This window comes from Camellia sinensis, chromosome 4 (genome assembly GCF_055761805.1).
Source record: "Camellia sinensis isolate YWXY chromosome 4, ASM5576180v1, whole genome shotgun sequence".
NCBI lineage: Eukaryota > Viridiplantae > Streptophyta > Magnoliopsida > Ericales > Theaceae > Camellia > Camellia sinensis.
Genome location: NC_138964.1, coordinates 79,693,567 through 79,701,171, shown reverse-complemented (window position 1 = coordinate 79,701,171; position 7,605 = coordinate 79,693,567). Strand labels below are relative to the sequence as shown.

At 27.6% G+C, this 7,605-nt stretch overlaps 1 long non-coding RNA gene across 1 annotated transcript; it reads right to left on the bottom strand.

Annotated features, from left to right (window-relative positions):
- Positions 1 to 5,249: 5,249 nt before the first annotated feature.
- LOC145823374 (uncharacterized) lies at positions 5,250 to 6,871 on the bottom strand. The gene is made up of 3 exons (XR_014365656.1): positions 6,804 to 6,871; positions 6,626 to 6,686; positions 5,250 to 5,800 (listed from the first exon to the last, which is right to left on the bottom strand). It is a non-coding gene; the product is annotated as an uncharacterized LOC145823374 (long non-coding RNA).
- Positions 6,872 to 7,605: the final 734 nt, after the last annotated feature.

Genomic DNA, 7,605 nt, shown 5'->3' with positions numbered 1-7,605 from the left:
ATTATTTAATTAATATGTGGTATTTTATTATGTCTGTAATTTAAAGATAAAAAGTTTTTCCTCATTATTTTCTTGATTTTTTTTTTTTTTAATTCCTAGCATCCCTCTGCCGTCAGCAAACCGAGTCCAAATCTTCTCCAGCCTCTCTCTTCGGTGACGCTGCATAGATTAAGAAAAAGAAAAGTACACACTCACTCTCTCTCTGTCATATTTTTAATAAAAAATTAAAAAAAATATATTTTATTCTTTTTCATTTTATTTTCATAATATATATATATGTAATTTTTAATATATAATTTTAATTTTTATAAAATTAATATCATAAAAATATACTTTTAAAATGAGATTAATATTAAATATATTTAATAAAAATTTAAAATAAATAAAAAGAAATTACTATGTTTATGTTCTTAAATTATTATTTTTAAAATACAAGAATTATTTTGATGAAAATGAACACACAAAAATAATATATTTTTGAAAATTCTCAAAAACAATCTTCATTCTCAAAAAAAAAAAAAATCATATGGAAATAATAACTTTAATTTAATTTTATTAACCAAACAAGTTTATAATTTTTTTTAAAGGAAATAAAAAACACACATCCAATCTATGCATACGTGCAAATTTTTTATTTTCTTTAAAACACAAATTCAATCGGGGGTGCTGTTATGGTGTGCAACCTTAAGGGGTTGCACACCATATGTAACCAACACAAAACATGTAAGTGGAAGGTGTAAACATAAAACAGGACAGCAAATAGAAATGCGTAATTGTAAGGTATAAGTTGCACATTTAAGAAAAGTCCTTCAACTGTGCATAGGTGCAAATCAAATACATTATATTTTTTATTTCCTTTAAAAAAAATTATAAACTCGTTTGGTTAATAAAATTAAATTAAAAGTCATTATTTTCATATGATTTTTTTTGGAATAAAGATTGTTTTTGAGAATTTAAAAAATGTATGATTTTTGTATATTTATTTCATCAAATTAATTTTTATATTTAAAAAATAATAATTTGAAAACATAACTAAGCATAGTAATTACTTTTTATTTATTTTAAATTTTTATTAAATATATTTAATATTAATCTCATTTTAAAGGTATATTTTTAATGATATTAATTTTATGAAATTAAAATTTTATATATATTATGAAAATAAAATAAAAAAAGATTAAAGTATTTTTTTAAAATTTTTTATTAGAAATGAGAGAGAGAGAGAGAGAGAGAGGGGGGCGAGACGTGTGCGTGTGTCAACGAGGGAGAGAAAGAAAAAAAAAGAAAAAAAAGAAATTGGATGTTTGTTTTGAAATTTTTTGTTTTAAAAAATAAATTTGAATCATTTACTTCTTTTCGACTGACGTAGGAGCCATTGAAGAGAGAGATGAGAGAGGATCTGGACTTATTACTAAAGTAAGGGCTGTTTGAAGTGTCTTAAATAAATGTATTTTTTATTTTTTTAATTAAAAAATTAAAAAAAAAATATGAATGTTTGAGTTAATTTTTTATTGTTTTATAAAAAAATGTGTAATAAAAAATTGTATAAATAAAGTATATATGGGAAGAAAGTTGAGTAGATTGTAGTCTTAATAGCAAATTATTATTTCCTTCGGAGCAAAGTGCTTGGACGGTAATGGTTGGTCCGTAGGGGCCACCACGGGTCCCATTTTAATAATCTAAACCGGCAATATGTACAACTCGTCGAGTATTATATGCCTGTAAAAAATCACATTGATCGGATATCGATTGCTATATGATGAGATTCGTTTTTTTTTCAACAATGAACTATCACACCATCCATTTTTTATATAAAACTATTTTGATCATATAGTTAACGATATCTGATCAACGTGATTTTTTATATATATATAGTACTCGACGAGTTCTACATATTGAACGGTTCAGATTATCAAAATGGAAACTTTAGTAGGCTCCCAAGAGTCCAACATTACCATAAAACTTTGTAACTTTACATATGTAATTTTTTTTTTCCAAAAAGTGTATGACCTGCCTTCCTACTGAAACAGTACGGTTGACAGTATAATGAAAACTTTTATATAACAAAAATGTATAAAATATTTTTTTAATATTTTTTATTTATGAATAATAATTACTTTTTTATTTTTTATATAATTCTTTTTACTTTCTAAATTTTTTTGAGACTCGTCAAACCTAACCTAAATCCACTACCATTATTTGCAATTTTTTATATACTTGTCTTCTCAACACTCACTCACTCACTCACTCACTTACACTCACTCACTCTTTCTCTCTCTCACTCTCTCCCTCTGTCTTTCTATCGATTTGCAAACCCACGTGGTGGACATGGCCAAATTTGTTAATAATACAGCCTAATAACAATAATAATAATAATAAAAGAATATAAAAATAAAGAGCATTCCGTTTATAAATTTAATTAGTTGTAATCCGTACTATGCATGGCATGATATGTAAAAAAAATTAATAATATATTTTTATATAAAATGATATAAATAATTAAATTTTTATATATAAATTATGAAAATAAAAAAGATTAAAATTTATAATTTAAGTCTCACAATTTTATCATAATTTATTTATTATTTTTTAATTTGTGACAAATTTAATCATGTAACTTTCAATCCTCCCTTGCTAGAATTACAAATTTAGATGAGCTCAATCTAAGCAACTTGAATACAGCTTAAATTTTTTTAAAGATTGAATAACATAATTTTTTAATTAAAGTGAGTACTTATATAGAAATTCAAAAATTCAAATTAAATTTGAATAGATTTTGGTAGAAACACCAAACAACCTGAGCAGCTAAAACAAAATTATATATATAAATATATAAATTATGTGCAAATTTATTTTTTAAATAATAAATAAAATTAATTAAAAATTTTATATTAATGAACAAAAGAAAAAGCAATATATTTAGAGCTCATTTGGGATGTAGGTTGGGTTTTTGGCTTTTTAATTTTTTGGCTATTTTAGCCTGGGGCTAAAAAAACTCGTTGGAGATAGACTTTTTGACTTTTTTGAGAGAAAAAATGAAATTATTATGGGTTGAATGTGACACTTTGTCCTATTTGTCTAAAATAATCTATTTTGTCTTATATAACTATTTTAGCCCAAATGGGCCATCCCAAACGAGCACTTAACATGTCCAATAGAATTTTTCTTGAAAATATTTTAAAACTACACATTTTAGAATTGGATCTCCAATAAAGGGTTGTTTGAGAAGTGACATATTAGCTAACTTTTTTTTTATTTTTTTATCTTTTTTTTTGGTCACATCGCATCTATATTTTTCTACACATTTTTTTGTAAAAAATAAAAAAGTATACTTCATTATCTTTTTTGGGTCACATTACATCTCTATTTTTCTGTACATATTTTCGTAAATGGCAAAAAAATATACTTATTTAGCACTTTTCAAACTATCACTAAGTTGATATTAAAAAAATTTAGTTTCTATAATGGCATAAATAATTTAAATATGATTTTTTAGAAATTCTTTTTAATTTAAAAATTACAATAAAATATTAAATAGAATAAAATTAAATTTCTTACAAAATAAAAGTATTTGAATAAAAAAAGGTAAGAATAAAATTTAATATGATATTTTCATTTAATCTGAAAATAATTCTAGATGAATAATAAATTATGACTTATAACACTCTTTTTTTTAAAAAAATAAAAAATTTTAACGAACTGTCATTTTTAATAAAAAAAATTAACATTTCTTTCTAATTTATTTTAACAAAAGTAACTTTTTAAACATTTGAGCCAAATATATCTTTATTCTTTATTCTAATTCTTTAATTGACAATTGAGATTTAAAAAAAAAAAAATCTAACAAAATCCACCATGTTTGGTAAATATTAAAAAAGTTATGTTTTGTTCTTTTGTCAAAAAAATAAAAAATAAAAAAAAAGCAAAACAAAATTAAATTTATATTAAAAAATATTATCGTTCAAGTCCTTATACTTTAGAATGATATAATTTTTTTTTATAAAATTTAAAACAAAAAAAAAAGAAAAAAAATTAATAGCAATTAATAATTTGAACACATGAATTTTTAAAAAAAATTATATTTAGACCAATAATATTTATGACACGTCATTATGACACTTGTGAATGTTGATCTCATTCTAATTGCAGTAATATAATTTGAAAAAGAATTTAAATTTGAAATTTTATTTTATAATTTAATAATTGATGCAAAGTTTAAGGAATGAATATTGATCTCATTTCAGTTATAGTAACATAATTTAAGTAAGAATTCAAATTTAAAATTTTATTTTAAGAATAGAAAATTAACGGTAAAGCACCAATAAATCCCAAGTTTAAGTCTTGTCAACCATTTAGTCCTAACTTTTATCTGTTAGACCTATAAGTCCCATTACAATGTTAATGACATATTTGTGCAATAGTGAAGTGCGTGTTTAACAAAAAAATAGGGGTATATGTGGGTTTTCATCGATGTGGAATTTACGTTTGTATCCAAAGTAGCTTACTGTAGAGTTTTTTTTTTGGTTTCCCTCATTTTCGATCAAAACCGGTGTGGATGAAGATAGAAGGTTCTTTGTTTGTAATGTTGGGATGAGGGAATTTTGCCAATTTGTTCCTCATATGATCCTGGTAATGTTGGATAATGATGTTTGATTGAACCAATTTAACATTATGGTTCGTCAAAAACCCTAGAAATATGAAACCACCACTACAAAAAAATACACGTTTGGCGACTAATGTTTTTGTCGCCAAAAGCCCAGATTTTAGTCGCCGAAAATATTTGCCGACCAAAAACTTTGGTCGCTGGATTTGTCGCAGATGCATTGTCGGCAAACGTAGTGGCGACTGAAAGAAATTTTAGTCGCTAAAAATCCACCAGAATTGGTGACTAATCTGTTAGTAGCCAAAACGGGCAGTAATTAGCGACAAAAAAGGATTTAGTCGCTAAAAATCCAACATAATGCCGACTAATTTTTAGTAGGCAAAAGATAAGCTATTACCGACTAACGCTGTTTTAGTCGCCGATGAGTCCTATTAGCGACTAAGATATTAGTCGCCGAAAGTGTCCTTTTTAGCTACTAAAGATTTTGTCGGGGAAAGCTTCTTCTAGTTTAGCTACTACAGGCTTTAGTAGCCAAAACTGTTTTTAGTTTTTCGCTACAAAACAATTAGTCACCAAAACTATTTTCTATTCATTTTAGCTACTAAATATTTAGTCGGCAAAAGATATTTTTATTTTTTTGGGCTACCAATTTTTTTGTCACCAAAAATGTCATTTTTTATTTTTTTTCATTTTAATAATTTTTTTTCAAAACCTATATACATCCACCACAACCTATAATACAAACAAATCAATATATATATTATCACCTATTCCGTAATGCATGTTTCACTTACAACCATCAAACCAAAAATAATACCTTACAATGTTAACTTATATATATAAACCAACTAACATATTCCAATTACAAATAATAACGTCATACATTCCAACTGTGTTACCAAAACAATGTCCTCTATACACAAAACATTGTTACTATACTATGCATTGTAATGACCATTTGACATGGTACAAATTACCATGGTAATATGTACCACGACAAAAGGTAATCTATACATACCACCAGAGCAATTAACACAAGTTCCAAAAATACTATGTACCCTGCCAAAAAATATATGTATGATTCATCTAATTTCCACACAAAAAGCCAGGGACGACAAAAAACTTTCCAACTTTGCAATGTGAATTATCTTCCGGACAAAAAAAATAGAAGATCCACATGTCAATGCCAAAAGCCACCTACACAACAAAAATGTCACCCATTAGTTCCATTGTAAACAAAAATTTTCAACAAAAAGTATACTTAAGTAAATGTTCTAACAAAATTCCATAAGCAAACATATATGCACAAAATTTAAACACATAATTAGGCAAATTCTCTGAATAAATTAATATACATGTGAGGATCGTCACACAGTTGTTATCAATTAGACTAAACTAACACAAAAGCATAAATTCATGATCAAAATCGAGTACATTAAATTTATAAGGATCAAAATAATATAAGGGCCAAAACATATAGACCATCAATGTAATTTATCACTGTATATATTAACCATGTGTTGCATATACCAGCTGAGAAGGCTGCAAACTGATGATACTCCCCAGAATTCAGAATTTTGGAGAAGTTTCACATCCATATGGTTCATTTGGATACAATTTGACGATTTTTGCAGGTAATATATAGTTGTATCAGGTACTCATAACTCTGCCCGTAGAACAGGCTATCTTAACATGACAAATGTTAACTTCTACCGAACAATACGAAGAATTTTGTTATTCAGACTATAGCCAACTATTTCCCAGCATGGACTTGGACGGAGTCAGTTCACATAAAAAACAAAAGTAAATTCCACATTTAGAAAAAAAGGTCATCATTTTTGTTTAAATTTTTTTTTTTTTTTTATTTTGTTGGAATTCCATGTTGTCTTATGGAAATCAGATTATGCCATCAAGTGGTTACCTTATGAAATCAGATTATGCCATCAAGTGATTACAACCCGATGGAAATCAAATTATGCCAAAGGGAACTAACTTCATATTTCATTGAAATCAAGTGGTTACCTTATGAACTTCAGATTACCGTCCATCTGCTGCAAAGTCTACTCACATTATGCCTTATAACCTATTCGAAGCACATAACAACAAAAATTTGCATAGCAACTTTAGAAACCAATTCTATGCCAATATGATCCATATTTTTCTACAACTTGCATTAGCTTAGCAATAAAATTATGTTTACCGAATTGTAGGATGACCATCTGAACCCTGCAAGAGGGTTGTCAGTCGTGACACCACGTCGTTCAAATTATTGAGTTGTACTTGTTGTGCCTCCCGTGCTTTTTTTTCCTCTTCAATTTGTTTCGTCAGCTCCTCTCTTTCCCTCATAATTTCCTCCCTATCTCTTTGCCGCTCCTCTTTCTCCTTTAGCAACTCCTCGTGATCTCTTTGCCGCTCCTCTTTCTCCTTCAGCAACTCCTCGTGATCTCTTTCACGCTCCTCACGAAGAGCCTCCAATTCCGTTCTCATTGACTCCATATGTTTGTCACGTGCTCGTGCCACATTCGAAGCTGTTGAAGAGGGTTGTGGGCCTATCCCACATCCACGCAAGTAATTTTTTTTTGCCCCGAGCACTTGCCTTGATAGTTCTTCGTGGGTCAATGGCAACCCCGCATCGGTGGCTACGACTTGTAGATTGACCATATCATCCTATCATGGCAAAAAAATAAGAAAGTCAAGATAGTTGAAGGAATTGAAAACAACTTTAGTAATTGATACACAACAAAATTGGTTTCAACATTCAATACTCACATGTAGCTCACCACATTTGGGGTCAATCCAGTCTCCCGTCTTCTTGGACTTGTGTGATTTCTTATAAAATTCAGGGAAATCTATTTGTCCATCCTCATTTGCCTATTATGTTTCAAAAATTTCCATTGATGAAGTACTACATAGTAATATTCAAAATGAAGAAGAATCAATCATCCATTATATTACTAAACAAATAACTACTTCTCACCATAAGCGACATTGCTATAGGAAAT